At 33.7% G+C, this 21,953-nt stretch overlaps 3 long non-coding RNA genes and 1 other non-coding gene across 5 annotated transcripts; 3 read left to right on the top strand and 1 right to left on the bottom strand.

The window, feature by feature from the left end:
- The first annotated feature begins 9,004 nt into the window (after nt 1–9,004).
- On the top strand, nt 9,005–13,171 carry LOC145605621 (uncharacterized). 2 transcript variants are annotated; one of them, XR_014105118.1, is made up of 4 exons: nt 9,007–9,239; nt 11,507–11,686; nt 11,770–12,164; nt 12,924–13,164. It is a non-coding gene; the product is annotated as an uncharacterized LOC145605621 (long non-coding RNA). The 2 variants fall into 2 exon arrangements; XR_014105117.1 differs by having other exon boundaries at nt 9,005–9,239; nt 11,507–12,164; nt 12,924–13,171.
- A 919-nt stretch (nt 13,172–14,090) lies between these two features.
- LOC145605874 (uncharacterized) lies at nt 14,091–15,478 on the top strand. Its single transcript, XR_014105152.1, has 3 exons — nt 14,091–14,226; nt 14,320–14,377; nt 15,138–15,478. It is a non-coding gene; the product is annotated as an uncharacterized LOC145605874 (long non-coding RNA).
- A 2,311-nt stretch (nt 15,479–17,789) lies between these two features.
- LOC145605571 (uncharacterized) lies at nt 17,790–19,972 on the top strand. Its single transcript, XR_014105100.1, has 2 exons — nt 17,790–18,400; nt 19,460–19,972. It is a non-coding gene; the product is annotated as an uncharacterized LOC145605571 (long non-coding RNA).
- TRNAD-GUC (transfer RNA aspartic acid (anticodon GUC)) lies at nt 17,935–18,006 on the bottom strand. The gene has a single exon. It is a non-coding gene; the product is annotated as a tRNA-Asp (tRNA).
- Nucleotides 19,973–21,953: the final 1,981 nt, after the last annotated feature.

A 21,953-nucleotide genomic window follows, 5' to 3' on the forward strand; every position in this document is an offset into this window, starting at 1 on the left:
AAAATAATAAAGAACAATTAAAGAATCAAATTGAAATCAAATTAAATAAAGTTTTGACTAGTTTTGGACCAAACCCTCAGAAAATATCAAACCTTGCACGTCTAGGGCGAAGGCAACTTCGAACTTGGCTAAGAAATTCTAAATCTTGTGAATGCAGAATATTGTATTTGAAAAAAGCTAGTTTAGAAAAAGAGGGAGAAAGAAAGCATATATTGCTCAAGAGAGAAAAGAGAGAATTAAAGAAGAGTTGATGAGAATTGATGATTCTGAAAACAAGGATTCGGACCCTATTTATAATGAAAATAGTCTGGAAAATCATAGAATTTGATAAGGAATAAAACTACACGCTGTCGCCAGGAATCGACTCTGTCGCGACGCGACAATGTCTGTCGCGAGGCGACAGACTTGTCGTTTGGCGACAACCTGTATTAGCTCGTTTTCTTCACGCGGAATCCGATCTTTAATCAACTTGATCTACGGAATCCGTACAGAAGATAAAATACGTATTTTTAAGATAATAAAACAATATTTTACTCCAAATAAAAGTCTATTTTAAAATAATTAATTATTAAATCTAACAATATTAGAATTAAAAAGAACCTTATAGAAACTTCTAGAAAATTATAATTAATCCTAATAATTTTAGGAATAATAATTAACATTGGGCCCTCCTCTAGATCATTGGGCCGTATTTAAATAATTAACCGGGCCCATTTTAGTATTTTGACCATAACTTCCTCAATATTCATCGGAATTGGGCTTATAATATATCGTTGGAAAGGTCTTTTCGAGCCCCATCCAACTACACTATTATTGGACCTTAATTATGGACCAAACTAAACTGGTTTGTCTATTTTCAAATAAATAGAGTTATTTTCAAAAACAGAGAAGAATTTTAAAACTAAACCGCAACACTTGACTTTCAACCACTTTCACCTAATTCGATAATGGTTCGACGTGAAAGGCATTCATCACTGGGTTTGGTTTTGGGGAAACACAAATGGGTGTCTACAACTACCAGTCCTAGACTCAGCCGTCCCTGGTGAACGGCTAGATTCTACCCTAGGTTGTGCCATGTGTGTTGGTGATGAATCCATTTATTGCAAGGAATATATACAAGCGGTAAAATGAAAAAAGAGCTGAGAGAGTCAGAGACGGTACCTTTAGATTTGAGATCTGAAGGTAGACGGGTCCGCCTGTGTTGAAGAGGCTGAGTTTTCTTAAACTTGCGCTTGACTCAGACGGGTGACTTCTGCTCTCTCTTTCAAGATTCTCTCTAAGTTTACTCTGAAAATTTTTGTGAAACGTACCAAAAATATGAGGGTAAACGGCTATATAAAGAGGGTAAATGAAGGGGTATTCCCGTAATTTACCCAGAAGGTGAACAGTTAAATTTTGGCGGTAAAATTACCACCATTCAAAGAGTGACACGTGTCACAGATGCCACGTGGCGTGCCACGTCACATCTGTGAGGGGCAAATGTTTAGGGTAATTTTACCCCGCCATGTGGCCCAATCAAAGGGCGACATGTGTCAGCCCAAGGATGGTCCAAAGTGGACCTATCCCTGCTTGACACGTGTCATCCCAGATATTTAGGGAAAATGTCGACCTTCAGGCCCAAATCCCGAGAAAGCCGCAATGCGGCGCAGCCCACCACTGATTAGGGTTCTTTGACCTAATCAGGGGCACAACTCCCAAGGACCCTATAAATAGGGAGATTCCCCTCTTTTGGAGGGCACGTTTTTCCATTTATTACAAACTGTCTCTTTGATAGAGACAACTGAGCTAGAAACCCTAGCAGATCCCCACCTAAATTTCCGCACCTTCTTCTCTCCTTTCAAGTTACTAACTTGATCGTCGGAGGCGGAGCACCTACCAACAGGTGTCTCCGTTTGTCTTGCAGGTACAGGCCGCTCCGGACCAGTCTTCGAGCTGTAACTCTCCCGAGGGACAAAAACACCCAAAACAATCTCTTTCTCACTTGCATTCATTCTAAAGATGTTTGGAACCATACCTTAGTTAAGAATTGGTTGGATTGTAGAGTTCCCTACACTGATTTAGTTGAAGCACTTTTATGTTTAAAAAAACACAAACTATCTATTAGGAAATTTATCTTCCTTATTTGGAGTATTTGGAAAGAGCGAAATTCTATAATTTTTCGCCAAGAATCCTTTGATATTCCTAGAATTTTCCACCGAGCGCTATTTGCGTTCAATGAGTGGCACTACAGAATTCTCACCGATACCTTTTCTTCATCGGGATCTCCTTTTCGGAGATCCTCATCTTCTCCTTCTCATTCTCCAACAAACACTATCTTGGTTTCCTGGGAGGCGCCACCAACAAATTTCTACAAACTCAATTTTGATGGTTCAGTTTCAACAAATCAGCAGCAGCAAGGATTCTTATCAGAGACAGTAGTGGGGCAGTTTTAGGAGCTCGTGCTTTCAACCTCGGCACTACCAAAGTTTTCTTAACAGAGGCCATGGCTCTTCATAAAGGCATTCTTCTAGCTCTTGAGCGTGGGATCAAAAATATCATAATTGAAGGTGATAACACTACAACAAATTGACCCTTGTGCCACGAATTATGTCACGGGAATTCTAAATTCGTGGCATAATTTTATGTTGCCACGGGAAAAATAAGTCTGTCAAAAACTTCATATAACAATAATATATTATGCCACGGGAAAAAAAAAGTTCGTGGCTAATTGAAACTAGTGCCACGACAAAATTTTTATCCCGTGGCAAATAAACACTTTTGCCACATATAATTATGTTCCCGTGGCCAATGTACACTAGTGTCACAACTAATATTATTCTCGTGGCAAACAAACACTTGTGTCACGGTTATTTTTATTTCGCCGTGGCATTCATTCTAATACTTGTGCCACATTAATATTTATTTTTGTGGCAAACATATATTGACAAAGTAAACTTAAGCTAACCGAACACCTTAAGATTTGTGAATGTGAGTCTTGTTAAATTATGACCATATATATAATCTCAAGAGTCAAGAGTAAAAATGAATATTAGTACCTATATGTTCTATAAACACTGATTGTTGGTGCAAAAATAAAAAATGAAAAATACCAAGTATTTGACACTTTTTTTGGGGAGGCAAAATAAGCAAATATATTAACTAATACCAAGATCCACCAAAGTTTAAACTACTAGTAAATACTCCTATCCCATTAAACTACACAATAAGCCACATTGTATGACCCACTCGTTTTACATGAGAAAGGGAGAAAGAATTAAAAAAATCAACTCTTAATCTACTAATATCATCATAGAAGAGAGATTGGAGCAGCTCCAACTTGGTGTCTAAGAATAGCTTGAACCACAAATAATGCATCGTCACACTATAGTACTATACATCCATAAGCCCCAGCCACTGCACGAGCAACATGCCTCGGCTAGTGTCCAAAATCCTTCTTGATCAATACTCACTGTGATTCTGTAAAATTCATACTGCCCTGACCACTTTGAGCCTACTTCTGCCAAAGTCAGTCGAGGGGATTGTCAGCATCACCTGCAAAGAAAAATAAATCTCAAGTAACACCACCTAGCACATTTGCATCAGAGATCAGATTAATACATTTGCATCAGAACAAACATGCTTAGAATAGATGTCCACAAGCAGGACTAGCAGCCACCATTGGAGGCCAGCAAATCCCACAAGTGATCTGTCCAACAAAAGTCAATCTCGTTAGGAGGTAACTATAATAGAAGAGAATAACCAGCAAACACATAACTTTAAGAATTATGCTAAAATGACAACTATGCATTAGTTAAATACAAGAACCCAAAAGACTACATATATACTTCGTAGAAAATATATAGGGGAAAGAGGATCCTAGTGCCTAGAAAATAGCTAAATTCAGCTTACCTCAAATCCGAGGACATTATATCCTTGAAAGCATGTACCCTCTTAGCTTCAGAGTACACATGAGCGGCCCTCTAAAAAAAGGTCATTCGGTGTTAGGCATACTTTAATTTAGAAAGGAAAATTACTAAATTACTACAGAACAATAAAAATTATTACAGATAATTTAAAATACCTTAGGGAAGTTCAACCCAACAACGTCCATTATAGTGATTTTAGAAGAGCAAACAAATGCTGCCGAACTTGAGAACCCAGAACCTAAGTGATAAAGAAATCGCAAAAATATTCTCAGAATAAGAATAGGATTCCCTAACAAAATGTGCCCTTATGTAAGTCTTACTACAAAGATGCCATGTTTATCATCCCGCACTACAGCCTGTTTTTGGAGCATTAACAAATCCCAAAGGCATACTTCATTCTAAAGCATGATTAGATTTCAATCTACACTCTACAGTAATCAAAAGCTTAGAATAAGAAGCAGACTTCACATAATTATGAGAACCATCACCTGAAGGAAACAAGGGCCTAGACCAGCATGCCTCATATTTTTCCCAAATCCGTATGTAGCATGGACAAAATTCACAAATGCCTGAATTTAGTAAAAGGTGTCACATCATCAATCCAGATCTAGGTAGAAAGATCATACTGAAAACACATATATACAACTTGTGAATGTGAAATTGCAGAACTTTTGATTTTTCTACAAAGCTACATAGCACCAACAGAGCATATGAACACAAGAAAGATATAAGCTTCGAGAATTTGACTCCCAAAATACAGTCAGTTTTGATAGGCAATCTCAGCTTCTCAAAGGATCAAAACCACCATGCTGCTTCTTAACCCCATCAGGCCATCAACAACCATCAGGGAGTCAGATTTTACAATGATACTCATAAATTCCAACCTAGCAGCCAGTTGTATACCAAAGCGGCATGCTGCAGCTTCAGCTAGTGCAAGAAACCACCAAGCATGCTTATTTTGCACAGCCGCAGCCAGCAAATCACCCTTCTCGTCTCTGATATTAACAGTCCTCGCTCTTGGACACTTCCACGAATTTAAAGAAGCATATGGTAATCTCCCCTATACTATGAAAACCTTTATTTGCAGCATACTCTTCATACTCCCCAACATACTTCAGCAAGCTTGATGCTCTTTGCACTAGGCACTGGCTTTCATTCTCAAAAATGCGCTTGTTCCTGCACCACTAAGCAGACCAGGCAAGGGTTGTAATGGAAAGGAGCTCTTTTCTTGATACATTCGACGTTAACCGAAGAAACCTTGCAGCAAAATCAGAGGATAGGGCCTGATTAATAATGTTCATGAAGGAGCTCGTTGTCCAAATATTCTTAATCGCTTGACATTCAAATGTAGCATGTAGAGTACACTCAATACCATTCCCACAGATCGCACTCACAGGGTCAGAGAGGAAATGCATATAATGTAGCCTCTCACAAACTGCTAAGAACCCCTTACAGGCCCTCCAAACAAAGTGTCTAAGCTAATTTCTATTATGTGTCCATTTTTCCATTTATCATCCACGAGAAGAAAAAAATAAAACCTTTTACAAAAATATTAAGTATAGATATTATGTGTCCAGCATAAACAAAACTACAGAAATGCATAATTTTCTCAATAAAGGGTTTGTATAGCCTATTAAATTCACATATTCAACAAAATTTCCAATTATCACATCATGGTTCAATCAATGTATAGGTTTCTTATATATGATAAGCTGCTGCACAGCTCTCACTAGAACTTTTATCCTTTTTTTTTTTTAAAGGAAACTTTTATCCATTGTTGAAATACTAAGAAGAAATTAGAGGGTAAATGACTTTCCAACCAATTGGACACAATCAGTTGCTAGCATAAACAATATATAGCCCCAGAAAATATATATATTTACTTCTCATGATCAAATAACATTCAGAAACCCAATTTAGTGAAAACAATGCAACAAATTCAATAAAAACAATATGACCACAAAAAAAAAAAAAAAAAAAAAAAAAAAACCCAAATCAGATCCGAACACAAATCTCACAAAAAACGCAAAATGTATTGAACAACAACTAAATCAAATAACTATCAATAAATAGGGCAACATTTAACATTGTCCATAGTCATTATTAAATCAGCTAATTGACAGATGATGATAGATTAAAAATAAATTTCACAACCCATGGAAACCCGAAATTAATATCACTAATATAAATAAAAACTAAATAAAATGAAAATAAACCAATATAGATACCGCTAATTGATTTAAAGAAACATAATTTTAGAGAAAAATTAAATTTCAGATTTATGAGAGAAGGAAATTACCTGAGAATTAGAGATTTCCCACTTGTGTATAGAAGAGAGTAGATGTTAAAACGCTTCTGTAGAGAATATAAAATGGAGAATGGAGATTATAGAATGGAGAATGGAGTGAAGAACGCATGATTGACCAATTGAGTAGGTAGGTGTTTACTGTTTTAACTTTTAATTTTTAATTTTTATAAATTAATTGTGCTCAGAATTAATTTGGAGTGAGTTTTACCGCTTATTAATGAATTTTAGTTTTAGAGGGTATAATTTCCCGCAAAATTTTCAACCAAGTTAAACAATATATTGATTATGGAGGTAACTCCTAAATTTTCTCTTGTAGCTTTGTAAAATTGAAATTTTGATTTTTTTTTTATTAATTCACGATTTTATTTGTAAAATTGTAATTATATATCCGGATTGCTCATTAAATTAATATACGATAGTGTACAATTACATAGCACTCGGTCACTATACATGAATAAATCTAAATGTTGTATATATATATACAGTAATAAGACAGGCATATGAATTAAGCTAGACTAGAGACTAAACTATTACAAGTATATGAAATAATTGGAATGGGGTTGTTAATTTCATGGATTAACAATAAGCTAATACTACTCTAATAATGTTGTTAATCAACTTTAAGAGATTATTAAAATACTATTGGATCAAGGAACTCATCAAATATCCAAGTACTAGTTGTAATGAAATGATGATGTTGTTTTTCCTAAATTTCTTAAAATCTTATATAAACTACTTCCTCCGTTTTCTTTTAGATGCAACACATCCAGCGCGGTAATTAAGAAAGGTGGGGTTTACATGATATAATAAACTTTAAAATACGATGAGTGGTTGTTAGGAGTGTAATTTAGTTGGACATGTGCTTTAAATAAGGAATATAGTATAGTTTTTTCCTAAAGTAACTTTCCTTTTATAGTGTGTTGCAAGTATTGTGACATTTCCTTTTTAAGGAAGTGTTACAAGTAAAAAAAAAAAACGGAGGAAGCACATTATAATCGATCATTTGAGAAGACAATGGAACATTATAAGAATGGTTGATTATAATTTGATAAAGAACATACTAATAACTAGTTTATGGTCAAGACGTCAACATTCCAAGTTGTTTTAAATATCATATTCTTTAGATTAACACACTGATGATACGCACCTATCTGTTTGTAATGTAATTAACATTTTTTTTTTTGGTGTTTAGAGAGCCACAAGGGCGGGTGATGAGAATCGATCCCAAAATCTGATGGAATTAAGAGTGGAGCTCTAACCACTTGAACTATATCTCACTCTCGTAAATTCGTAATGTAATTAACATGGTCTTACGTCGGTCACATGTAACCCACATTCCAAACTCGTCCCAAACACTTGTATTGTCAACTCTAGTTACATGATAATGTGTTATTTTTTGTTGTGAACTATTTTAGTTTTTGACCCATTAATCAATAATATACGTAGATTGTATTTATATACTGTGTAGTACTGTGTGTACTTGTCGGAAGTCAACACAAAATAATCTTTTATCAATAATCAATTGTCGTAATTTAACTTATTGATATTTATAATATAACAAAATTTTATATTACGGGGTTACTTATTATGGGGTTATTCAGGGTTACTCGGTCAATTAGGGTTACTCGATCGGTTAAAAGTTACTTATAGTAACCCTTGACTGACTTAGTAAACCCCTAAATAAATAGACTTTATAAGATAAAAAAGTTAGTTTAGATTCAATTTGGATAGAATTTTAGGATGAAATTGTTAGTTTAGAGTTTTATTTTCGATAAAATACCAATTTTCAAATGTACAAATTGAATCATAATTTTATTCAAAAAAATGTTTTTGTAGTTTATAGATACGATAAAACATATTCATGTGGGATCTTGTTTGAATCGTTTCAATGTATATTTTATTAATATTCACTTTTTATAATTTTACAATATTGATAATTAGGTCCTGTTTACATTTACTTAATTTCAGTTCAGCTCCAATCAGTTCAGTTCAGTTCAGTTCAGCTCCAATCAGTCCAGTTCAGTTCAGCTTTCAATTTCCTTCTCTCATAAAATATTCATTTCAGCTTAGTTCAGTTCAGTTCAGTTTAGTTCAGCTCCAATCAGTTCAGTTCAGTTCAGTTCAGCTCCAATCAGTTTAGTTTAGTTCACTTCAGTAAATATGAACAGACCCTAATTAGTCATATTAATCGTTAAAAACATACGCTGGCAAGCGTGATAATAGAAAAATGTCAACTAAAAAAACAAAGGAAGTACTAGATTAAAATTCTCAAAAATTATCATATAAATTTTATTTTTTATATCATTATTACATGATGAACTTCACCAAAAAAATCTTTATTACATTATGAATAATCATACATTGTGCAAATGGACAACAAAGCATGTGTAGAAGCTATTGTCGATGCAAACAAGCAGCATGGAGAGTGTGTGCACATCATTAATTCTTGTCGTAGTCTTTGTAGTTTTTTTGGTACTTCTTTTTCTATTGTTCATTGTTTTAGGGAGGGGAATAGAGTGGCGGATAAGCTTGCTAGCTTGGGAGTTGTCCTTCAAGAAAAGGTAGTTTATTTCGATGATCCTCCAATCGAAATAAAAAACTTACTCTAGGAGGACACGGTGGCAGTGGCTTTGCCACGTATGGTGGTGTAATTTTCTTGTTCTTTTTCTCGGGCTTGCCCTCTTTTGCATCAAAAAAAAAATAATCATACATGTCTAATTAAATATAAGAATTGAGCATTATTAAAAAAAAAAAAATCGAGCACTTAAAAATAAAAATAAAAAACTCACAAATCCCAACATTGATAGATTAGGCGGTTTATCCCACTTTTGCCCCAAAAAAAAAAAATAATTAAGTATTTAAAACGAAAATTGGTTCCGCCAATTTAGTAAAAAAAAAAATATCCTCTCAAAATCACGTTACCCTTATTGTTTGTGATTCACAACCGTTCGTGACCAGAATCAAGATTCGATACGCAATTCCACGCCTTTGAATCGTGATTTTAATTCCGTTGTAAAAGTTCCAAGGTAAGATGCGTTAATTGTTCGTTTTTCTTATTATTTTGTACTTTAAAGAATTAAAACAATGGTAATGGCTATTTATTTCAATTCGAATATGGTAATATTTGAATTTAGTTCTTATTTATGTTTTACTGTAATTGCTATGCTCAAATAAAATTATACATACTCCAATTGTAATTTTCCTTTTGCAATTTTTTGCTTAAATTTCGATGTGTTTTCCTTTTGCAATTTTTTGTTTAAATTTCGATGTGTTCTTTAATGTTGATTTTTTCGTATGGCAGCTTAATTGATTTAATTTAACCAATTCAAAATTTTGAATTACTAAACAATATTTAATGGATTTTTTTTTTTTTTTTTTTTTTTTTTTTTTTTTTTTTTTTGTGAAATATTTTCAATTTTCTGATATATTTGCATGCGCTGTGTATTTTCCAGTATATAATACCTCGTATTATTTGTAATTGTTATTTGGGCTAAATCCTAAATAGTTAGTAATTACCTCAATGTATAATGTAAGAGCAGTAAAAAGGCAAAACAGAGTACTTTATAGCAATTAATTAGTAATTCCTACTCCTTATAATTTTTAATTTGTTTTGGGCTAAATAATTAGTGTTCATGCTACTATTTAAAGTCCTTGTTCTTTGTAAGTACTTTTGAAGCATGATTACTCAGTAATGTTAAATAAGCAATAGATTCTTTTGGGTTTTTGAATGCATCGTGTATGCAATTTACTCTGTTCCTTTTGTTGAATAAGTCGCAGTTCATGTGTGTCCTATCATTGTCTAATATGTGATACATATAGCTCTATCTTTAGTATTGTTGTCATCTGTGTTATTATATGCTCGAAGGCTATATTTGTTGTTGCTGTGGGTGTCAACTGGTGGGCAGTTTAGAAGATGGTGTTGGGAGGGGGAGGGGGTATGCGAGGGCAGCAGGAGGTTTGATGGTTGTAGGGGATGTAGGTGGAGATGGTATGGTAGGGAGGGTGTATGGGACTGGTCTTGGTTGTAGCCATCCGAGCTCCAAGTCTTGTCTATCTAACCGCCTCCCTAGTGCCTTCTCTTTTATCTTCGTACTCTTTTTAGAATCTCTTGCCATGCCGTTAATTTCATCAAGAGCAATCGCAGGATTTTAACTCAGGCCCTTGAATATTTTCCTACTCCTAGCAAGCCAGATGCCCTGTAATAGGAAATATTTATACATGCCCTCATTGGTCATACTGTCATAGAATCTTTCTGCAAGTAGTTTGCTGTAGATCGACTAGGAAAACTGATTGTAATATTTCAATGGTGGAATTATAATTTAGGTGAAAGTTTGCAATTTTGATAGATATTTGAAGGTAGCAATTACAAGTTATAGCTTGAGGCAACAAGTCATCAAAATGGCAGCTTAAGACTACTTTAAACTATCCTACTCAATACACACAAAATTACATAAAAACGCTACTCATTCACCACAATCTTTAGTGCTTCATTAAAAGATTTTGTCATGTTTCCTTAGTTGCTGTTGCTGGCTGAACTTGTCCCCTGCCTTGTTATTCCTTTTTACTCTCATAGACCTGAATTGCTTGTATGGGTGGGTTGACCTGATTCATTGCATAATTCAGCCAATTTTTTTATTCAATCCTCGAGGATAAAATTCTGTTGACTCTCTATATCGAGACATAAGCATTTAGTTATTCCAAATATGGCTTGCAAACTCACAGTCACGGAAGAGGTGCTCAACCTTTTCTTTGAAATCTATAGAATTTTGATTTATTTCACTTCACATTTTGCAATTTGTATCAAGATTTGTGCCTTAATAATATTTCATGTCCAATAGTAATGGATTTGGTAATGCTTTTCCAAAGGAAGTGTTTTTTCTTTGGTTTAAATTTGCTTTTCCAAAGCCTTTTCTTTTTTTGAATAAAATAAAGAATATTGAAGTATCTACGGCAAAACTAAATATAAGATCAGAGATTACAGGTGCGAAATTCCATTCAAATTATTTCATGGCCAATATTCACATTTTGAAATCATGCTGCAAGCCTGCAGGGAGGGGGGCAAATGTAGGAAGGGTTTTTTTTTTTCTGCTGTATGCTACAAACTGTTGTGGTAGGGTAGGGGCGGCTATACACTTCTGGCAGCAGAACCATGTTTAAATAACAATTAAACATATCCATGTATATATAAATTCTTGCAGAACCTAGCAACAACACCAGAAATATTCCCTTCTTTATACATATATAGTGATTAAAATATATTTTATCTATTTTTTTTTCCAATACACGTAAACAGAAAAGGATGAAGAGGCTGAAGAGACAAGGGATGATGATAACAACACAGCGCGATATGATGATGAAGGACAAATTGGTCAAGATCTCGAACTTGAAAATGCATCTTCATCACATAGTGAACCACTTAACAATGACGAACTCATGGATATAGCAGAGGTAGAGGAATTAAACATTTCAGCAGGTATGAATTATCCGTTAATACGTATAATGCTCAATTTGGTTTTCATGTCAATTCTATGCCTACTGAGCTTATGCATGATCTAGGTAGAGTTGGAAAAAAAAAGAGGGACAGTTTATTGCAGGAAGCTTACCCTATTACCTCCTGTTGAAAAACTAAATGGTGATTGGTGAAAAACATTTCAAAGTAAAGCCTTCTCGATTAGATCTTTTTGAAGAGGTGAATGAAGTTAGAAAGAAAGCAAATCAAGCAGTTGAAGAAGCAGAAAAGATGCTGAAAATGCTAGATCAGAGGCAGAACAAGCTAAAATAGAAGCTGAACAAGCCAAAAAGAAGCGGAAGCTGTTAAGAATGACGTGGACAAAAAATTGCAGGGAACAATGCGGTTTGGGAGAAGAAATTTAGTCCACTTCTGGATTTTCTTGGAGCAGGAGGTTCTTCAAATAATGATGATTCAGGAATTGAAGGTTCATCAAAGTGAAGTAAGTACACCTCGATCTCTCTGAATTCACATTCAGTCAACTATAGTTATCTGTTTTGCTTTGATTTGAGAGTTGGCCTGGTCTTTCTTGCTTTAATTTACTTACACAATAATATGTTGTGTAACCTTGAAATAATCATGATCTAATAGTGATCTGACTTTTAATAACTTAATATCATACCCTTCTTTATTTGCTGAACACTAGCAAACATCTCCTAGGACTGATTATATATCCTTAATCTTTCGGGTAATAATCTAACTGGTTTACTGTTAAAAGATTTTCTGAGTTCAACCTTAAGCAATAGTAGTATTAGTAGACTGCAGGTTCCTGACATGTCTACTACCAGAATTTCAGGGCTGCTTCCGTATTTCGAGACCATTTTTACCAATTCCTGCACTAATCTTTAGACCCTGAATCGTCCATGAATCAGTTCATTGGAAAATTTCCTCCCTATATAGGTAGTCTGCTAAGTATACAAGTATACAGTTCAGTGGAAAAACTCCTCCCTATATAGGTAGTCTGCTAAGTATACAGTTCAGTGGAAAAACTCCTCCCTATTTAGGTAGTTTGCCAAGTATCAGTTTAGTGAATCTGTCCATGAATCTGTTCAATTGCAGTATATAATCAACTTCTAAAGAAAGGTGCAAGGAAAACATAGAGGTTTCTATCATGTGTTGGTTATATTGTTTATAATTTATAGTTTATTAGGCTTTTATAAAATAATTTGTAACTAATTCTTTTTGTTTTCCATTCTTGTAGGTAAAAAGGAGAATGCAAAGCACGTTCCAAGATATACTACGTACTATTTATTTTTATCGATCAAATTACATATAATGTAATAATTTTGTATTTCTTTAGCTTAGGATTAGAGGGCATGACTCTTAGCTCATTTTTTATTTATTTATTTATTTTTCTTTTTCCGTGTGTGTATGTGAATAGTGATGAATCATACTAATTTCAAATATTTTGTTTGTATGGATATTAAACATCAATTAGAAAATCTATTCCTCCAAATTTATTATGTGTTACGAAATTTATTTATTGGTATAAAAAAATTACCAAATGTGCTTTATTTGATTGAAAAATATCATCTAAAATTTTTAGTCGCGTGTTGATCATGCCAGGAGCTCACGACAATGATCATCGATAGTAAATTTGGTAGCCACGGTAAAAATTCTTGACAAACAACTTGTTTAGCCATGATAGTATTTGTGGCAATGGATAATATTTGCCACGAAAGTATTTGTGGCAAACAAGCTTATTAGCAACGTTAATATTTGTGGCTATGAAGTTTATTAGCCACAATAGAATTTGTGGCAAATTAGTTGTTAGCCTCGTTAGTATTCGTGGCGAAAGAATTTGTTTGCCACTTGAATACCCGTGGCATAAAATCCAATATTTGCCTCGACATCTTTTTTCCCGTGGCAAATTTCTTGCCACGACCTCTTGTGCCTCGGGAGTAAATTTCAGAATTCCCGTGGAAATTTAAACTTGTGCCACGATTTTTCCCGTGGCACAAAGGTCAATTTGTTGTAGTGTAATCTTTTAGTAATCAACTCCGTGAATGGCATCTGGTCAACACCATGGCAAATTGATCATATTATTCAAGACATTTGTTCACTTCTTAGCAATTTCGATAACTGGAGCATTCGTCACATCTTTCGAGAGGCAAATCAAGCAGCGGACTGGATAGCAAATGTTGGTCATTTAATTAGTGATAGTATGGATATAGTTCTTGTAATAATTCTTCTTTATTTCCCATCCTTTCTTCCGACGCATTAGGAATTCCCCTTGTGAGGAGGGTTTCCTAATGTTTTCTTTTTTCTTACCATTAAAAAAAAAAAAAAAGGAAAGTAGTATTCCAAATTTACAACAATTGAAAACAATTGAAATTTCAGGCCTAATCAGTAATCGTACATTCATACTTCGTAGTGTCATACGACTACTCGTCAAATTTGTTCAATACCATTTTAAGTCACGCACTCACGCTTATAAAACAGAAACAAATGATACCAAAATTTACTGAAGCTTCATTACCTTTTAATAATAGCAATTAGCAAAGGTTGATTTCTTTAATTTCCCATTTATATTCCCTCTTTTTACTTCTTTTACTCCAATTTACTCATTTTCTTCAAAATTCATATAATTGTCGCAGAATATACTCGTTCATCATCATCAAAATCTTGTGGGTTGGAGATTTTCTTGCTGAAAAGGTATAAATCTGTTCCATTTTACACTTTAACATCTTAGATTTTGATCAATTGCTTAATTTCTTGGCGTGTTTTCTTCATTGGTGCAAATTTATGCACGGGTTCTTTGATTTAATGGTTTTCGTTTATTCTTTACTAATATTTTCAGTTCTTAGTAATGTCAATTTTTTTTATGTAATATGATGTATATTGATATTATGTAAACTGGGTATGTAGTAATTTTGTTAATTTTTTTTCATATTCTTAGTAATTTTTTCAATATTCGCTTTGTTTTTTGTATAATGTAGGTTAATTTGTACGAATTTTGTGAGAATGAAATGATTTCTTGGCTTAGTTTGTCATTTTGATTGGGTTTTTTTTGGTTCGTAATTGTTAGGATTGTATTGTTAAGCATCTTTCCCTTAATTAGAGCATTAATTATGAAATGTATTTGGCTGAAATCTTTTTGAGGTTTATCTCTTGATTTTATTGTTGGGTTAATCTTGTGAATTATCTATTTTTTGATTTTATGTTTAATTATAAGGTACCATTTCCATTGTTAGAGGTTGCATCTTTATACAAACAACGTATAATTTGTACGAATTTAGTGAGGATGGGTGTCACGTTTGCAGATTTGATCTGTTTTGCTAATTAGGAAGGATGTAGGGTGTTGTGGTTGTTGCCATAAGTCTGATTGGGCTACTGTTATTGGGGGCTAGTTCTGCCTATGAGTTAGATAGTTTTAATTTTTTTTTATTTTGTCAATTGTTTGTTGTTCTTCCAGTAAAATCAGATGGGCAAGTTTTCTTCACTGTGGAGGCACTTGACTAATAGAGTGTATGATCCTGACATTGAATCTGGGGGATCTAATCTGTCACAACGTGAAGAACAACATAAGCTGATAGAAATGCAAGAACAGGATTTGCAATCATGTTGAACTTGAAGGAGGACATTTTGTCGATGGAGATGGAAATAGAGACACTACAGCAGGAGATACAGGTGTCTTCAGGGCAGGAGAAGCTGGAGAAGGAACAGAGGCAGAAGGATCTGCAGCAAAGCAAGCTGCGTATGCATGAACAGCTGCAGCAGCAGATCCAGTTAGCCCAGCCGCAGCTGCAGATCATGTTGGACCAGCAGCAATCTGAGACATCTGAAGAGCAACATCAACGCTTTTCCTACATGCCCGATTCAGACAATCCTATTCCAGATCCATCCAATGATCCTGTGGTTGATCCGCAAAGTCAACAGGGGATTGTGTTATGCCACACTCAACAGCTGAATCCAATGAGTGGTTCTCCGTCTAATGGGATCCTCTACCAGATTAAAGGCTGGATGTGTTGCTGCAATATGGTGGTAGTTAAGAAGGTTGTGAACCAAGGATACAAATGGGTGAAAGGAATTGTTAGCAACATTGTAGGCTGGATATCTAGGGTTGTGTGCTGTTGTGGTGTCGTTGTGAGAGGGAGGATAACAAATGAAAAGGTGGATTTGGGCACTGTTGTGACTGTTTCAATTGCATTCCTCGTGTATGAGAATCTGGTCTATTCCCTGGTTTGGAACGTTCTAACCAAGCACACCCAATTAGGGGATCTCGTCCAAAAGAGCTGGCAAGTTCATATGGCTGTTGGATTTGGTACCTTAATTTCTACTGGTCTTTTTGGGGTTTTTACAGCGCAGTGGACGATAAGGTGGATCCTGAAACTCATCGGGCAATATGCTGAAGAAGCTGCTCAGGGTGGTGATGTTAAAAATGATTTGCCTGATTCAAGAAATGAAGATAAGTAAGATTACTTGCTGCAGATAAGTCCTAGTGAATACTGATAAGTACGTATAAAAAACTCTTTTGTGAAGCTGCTTAGGGTGGTATTTTGCTGATTCATGTGATAAAAATGATTAAGATAGCTTGCTGCAGTTTACATATGGATTTTATATTGTGTAAGGATTTCAAAACTTCCGTTTTGTTATAATTTTCCAATATTATATTGCAATTTACAATGTGAAATTTTTTTACTTGTTGCTCTAGTAAGATTCTTTCATTACCTTATTAAGCTACAGAACAAAAATTGAGATTGATCTATATCAATCTTATAACAGTTATAAGACAGGGTGTGAGGAGGTCCAGATTCTATATGTAGCTGTCCGTCTGTCCCTGAGTATGTATAGACGTATAGTCCTTGGAAATGCTGCTTACCAGAAGGCTAACTATTTAAATGAAGAGTTGATTAGAGTTTATATTCCATTGGATCATAATTAAAGAATTTATATAATTATATGAATATTTGAAAACCACCGTCCATTCGACCATTCCTAAAAAGCAACAAATTCATTTTAACTACTGAGTCTCAATTTTAGGATGCTTGAAGATAAATCAAAGATACAGGATCTTTTGAGTCCAGCCTCTCCCTTGACTCTTCTATTTATTCATGAATGATAAATCATGCATCATTATATCATTGATCTAATCGGGTCACTTTTAGATCCCATCCTGAATATCATAAGATAATGTTGAGTACTGTGATCTTTGGGCAGTAGAGATCATGTTATATTTTTGTTGATTTAAAGTACCTTTTGTGGCTGTATTGGTGTCACTACGATATTCTATAATTTCCTATACTGGGAACAGGCTCTCCAGATGGAGCTCTGAAACTTCCAAAACTGGTGTCGAAAAGTCTCTAGGAGTCTGATATTTCAGTGCTCGATAGTGAATTTAGAGCTACCCTTGAAGCTAAGATAAGGTGAGATCGTAAGATGTTTAACAAGTCTGCTTATAGTAAACAAGAAGCTATCAACAATTTAATACAAGTGGTTTTATCCCGCAGGTAAATTCGAGCTCAAAATTTATAGTTGACAGCAAGTATTTAAGGTTGACGGTTGACAGTTGATGTAAAGTATAGCTGCAATACATAAACCAGAGGATACACCAGAAATCCACAAAGAAACCTTATGTGCATGCATGAGATGAGTATTCTTTCCCCTTGAATGGGAATTTTTACTGAAAGAACTGAAGAAGCATTTCTAAGCAATTTTGTACAAGAATAAATAAATATCCTTACTAGAATACAATTATATAAACTGTAGATCCCTAAGTTTCAATTATTATAGAACTTCCTTTAATCCAAACTTTTTTTTCAGTGTATAACTGTATACTACAGTTTTTTTTTTAAATATTTGAGGTTAGATTAATAACTTTATTAGTTATCAGCTTATCACTTAACTAATAAATTTGGATCCCCTCAAAAAAAAAAAAAAAAAAAAAAAAAAAAAAAAAAAAAAAAAAAAAAAAAAAACTAATAAATTTGGATAATATATATATTTTTTTTTTAAACAAATTTTATGCTGTCATACAATAAACTACCACTACTAGTAAAGAAAAAAATAAATAAATAACACATGCTCATGCTCGTAAGATTGAATCAGCAGAGGAGTAGCGATTGCTAAACTTTTTTTTTTTTTTTTTTTTTTTTTAAATTTAACAAAGTTTAATTAACATTATGATGAGAACGCAATCTTATGTTAAAAATTAGCAGCCGTATCCACTTTTATTGGGGGGGAGTGAAAAATAAGACTTACATTAAAAAAATCGCCGTTGCCGGGGATCGAACCCGGGTCACCCGCGTGACAGGCGGGAATACTTACCACTATACTACAACGACTTTGTTGATTGACTGATTTATAGTATGTAAACATTTCCTCCATTAATATACCTTCTTCCTCTTTCTCTCTCCTCCATTTCCTCTCTTTCTCACTCTTCTCCAAAAAGATTTCTTCTTTTTTCTGGGTTTTCGTTCAATTTAATTGGGATTTGAGTAGTTTTTTGGATTAGGGTCAGAATTAATTTTAATTTTAGGGGAAAAATGATGATGACAATGGAAGGAACAATGGATGAAAATGTATTGGATGATATAATTAGGAGATTATTAGAAGGTAAAGGAGGAAAACAGGTGCAATTATCTGAAGGTGAGATCCGCCAACTTTGTGTCAACGCTCGTAATATCTTTCTATCTCAGCCTAATCTTCTTCAACTTCGTGCCCCAATTAGGATCTGCGGTAACTTTTCTTTCCTAATTCATATAATTCATTAATTGCAATTTTTAAAGTAGTAAGTTTGAGAAATTGTTTGTTTATTTGGTATGTTGTTTAATATGTCTGAAATGGGATTGGATCAATTTAATTGGATTAATTGGGGTTGTTGATGTAGACGGGATTTGATATCCAGTCTAAGTACCAATCAAAACCTACTTGTTCTTGTTTAATTTTCCAAAAACAGAAAAAAAAAATTTACAACATTCAAATACAAGTATACAAGTATTTTTTTTTTTGGTCTTCAAAAAAAAAAAAAAAAAAAAAAAAATACTTTTTTTTTTTTTTTTTTATATATTTCTTCCAAAAAGTATTTTTTTATAAAAATAATTAAAAAAAATCAGTAGAAGCTTAAAAATTCACTTTAGTATATGAGAGAAAACTAACATTTTATGATAGTCGTTTTTAGGATGACCACGGCAATATCATCATAATTTTTTTTTTTTTTTTAAAAAAAGAAAAAGTAAAAGATATATTTTGTATATATCGTCTATTCTCAACACATGATAAAAAAAAAAAACTAAAAGATGTATTAACACAATTTAATTCCATTATCTACGTTATCGCTTTTTTAACCAATCTATATCTTGTATATTTTGTACGATTAGGAAGTTAGCAATATATATATATATATATAGAGTCATCATTCAAAAAAAAAAAAAAAGTAAAAATCTAATTATTTCAACGCTCGACAAAACACCCTGATGGAAGAAGGATGGCGTTTAGTTTTGACCTTAGAGTCGGGAGAATCCCTAAAATATACACCTTGGATCTGGGCGCAGAGCCTTGTTCAGCGAATACGTACCTACGCTGTAGTCTATTTTGTCCCGGCTGTGGATTTTCGTATAACTCAGTCTGATATGTGTGATGGTTCGAACCCAAATTGGAACCATGAGTTTTCGTATTGTTTGAGCAAAGATGGGTTGTTTAAGACCCAAACCAGCAAAACTTACATAACAATACAAATATATTGTGCTGCTTTGGGGTTCATGACTAAAGATTGGCTCATTGGTCTCACAAGGTTAGAGGTGAACAAAATCCCAACTGATAAATGTGACTTTCGTCGTCTAGAGTTAATTCGTCTGACCAATGACGGCCGTCACTGCAGCGCACAGGGTGGATCAACATCAGGACCAATATCATCCCGGAACCCAATCCCGAATGTAAGAGTTGCGCGAAATTGAGGAACATAGAGCGAGCCATGAAAGTGATCGTAGAGCGAGCCAAGAAAGTAACTCAAAATTGCACCGAATGCACAATTTGTTTGGAGGGATGGGAGATACCCGAACAGCAAAGTATATGGGTTTTGCAGACGTGTGGTCATAAATTTCACAAGGATTGTTTGTTTACTTGGTGTAAAGTGGCTAAAAAAAACTCTTGTCCTACTTGTCGTACCCAACTGCGTCTATCCGAAATAGCCTATCTTTAGTCTTAGATTTAGGGTTACTTTTTTTTTTTTTTTTTTGCTAATATTCAATTTTATAGTATATGTAACATTCTTGTACTTTACCATTATATTAATTTTATTTAATTTAATTATTCTTGTTATGCCTCATTCCCTAAATACAAGGTTAAAACTTTTTCTTGAATACAAACTTTTAAGAATATCGGGTGTACAATAATTATTGTACATGCAGCCTAAAGTGATAAAAAGTTAACCCAGTTCAAATAAAATTTATCTACGCTTTATTAGTAAAGAATCACATTTTAAATGACTAAAAATCAATTATTAAAGATTTTGTATAAGCATAATTATTAAAAGTATTAATATCCACTTTATATGATTTTACGATAAATGTTGATAATTAGAGTTATTATACGTTAAAAACATGCGTTGACAAACTTTTCTTAATTTTTATAAATGAAAGAAGATCTAGATAACCAAATTATTTTTTCGGCGCCTTTTTGGTACAGCAGGCCACACCGTGTGGCCTGCTTCCAAGTCAGCAAAATAACGGAGAACGACGCGCGTATAACGGGATTAGGAAACAAGCGCTGAACAAAATGGCTCAACAAAACACGCGCAAATTTCTAAACCTTAAAACCCATAACAACTCATTTACGAGGAACGAATGCGAAAATTGAGCGAAACCTCACACAATTTTTCTTTCAGAAATTCAAGAATAACAATGGCAGAAGAATTCGAAAAATTACCTGATTCACAAGAATCATTAAAGATCGAACAAATTGAAGATTCTTTGATGAATCTCGAAATCCAAACCAGTAATCAGGTATTGGATCTGGAAGATGAAAATAGATACAATGAAATTGAAGAAATTAACAAGTAACCCCTGTAAAATTAACATGTAACCCCTGTAAAACTAATAACTAACCCCTGTAAAATTAACAAGTAACCCCTGTTAAACTAACAAGTAACCCCTGTTAAACTAACAAGTAACCCCTAAAATAAACAAGTAACCCTAACAAAAATTAACAAATAACTCCTATAAAATTAACAAGTAACCCTAACAAAAATTAACAAGTAACCCCTAAAATAAACAAGTAACCCTAACAAAAATTAACAAGTAACCCCTGTTAAACTAACAAGTAACCCCTAAAATAAACAAGTAACCTTAACAAAAATTAACAAGTAACCCCTAAAATAAACAAGTAACCCTAACAATAGTTAACAAGTAACCCTAACAAAAATTAACAAGTAAGCCTTGTTAAACTAACAAGTAACCCCTAAAATAAACAAATAACCCTAACAATAATAAACAAGTAACCCTAACAAAAATTAACAAGTAACCCATGTATAATTAACAAGTAACCCCTAAAATAAACAAGTAACCCTAACAAAAAATTAACAAGTAACCCCGAAAATAAACAAGTAATCCTAACAAAAATTAACAAGTAACCCCTGTTAAACTAACAAGTAACCACTAAAATAAACAAGTAATCCTAACAAAAATTAACAAGTAACCCCTATAAAACTAACAAGTAACTAACACCTGAAACTTAACAAAAATTAACAAGTAACCCCTCTAACTTAACAACAAATTCTGTAAAATTAAACTAACAAGTAACTCCTAATAAACTATGAGTAACAAGTAACCCCCTAAAACTTTACAAACAACCCTTGTAAAATCAACAAGTAACCCCTCCCTATAAAACCAACGAGTAACCCCTAAAATAAGTACACTGTAATTTTAAAAAGTAATCCCTACATGATGAAAAAAGTAACTATTGCTGTATCTTCTACATTAGCAAGCTCCTCCAGCATCTTCTTAGCAGCCTCCATTTCATCTGCCTTTTTTTTTTCTTTTCATTCTCTAGAAATTCTTCATAAATTGCTTGATTTCTACTCACGAATTCTTTCACACCACCAAAAACAATCTCTCGATGCTTGTTCAAATTGCAGAGCATAGATGACAGGAAAATCGAAAAATTACTAAAATTAGGGTTTGATTTATATTAGAAGTAGGAGAGTTCAGCGTATATGTCGATCCTTTCTTTCCCTTAGGGAAGATTATCTTGATTTTAGTCATTATCAATGAAAAGAACAATTTAGAGGATAAAG

The sequence above is a fragment of the Chenopodium album genome, chromosome 22 (genome assembly GCF_948465745.1).
Source record: "Chenopodium album chromosome 22, dcCheAlbu1.1, whole genome shotgun sequence".
NCBI lineage: Eukaryota > Viridiplantae > Streptophyta > Magnoliopsida > Caryophyllales > Amaranthaceae > Chenopodium > Chenopodium album.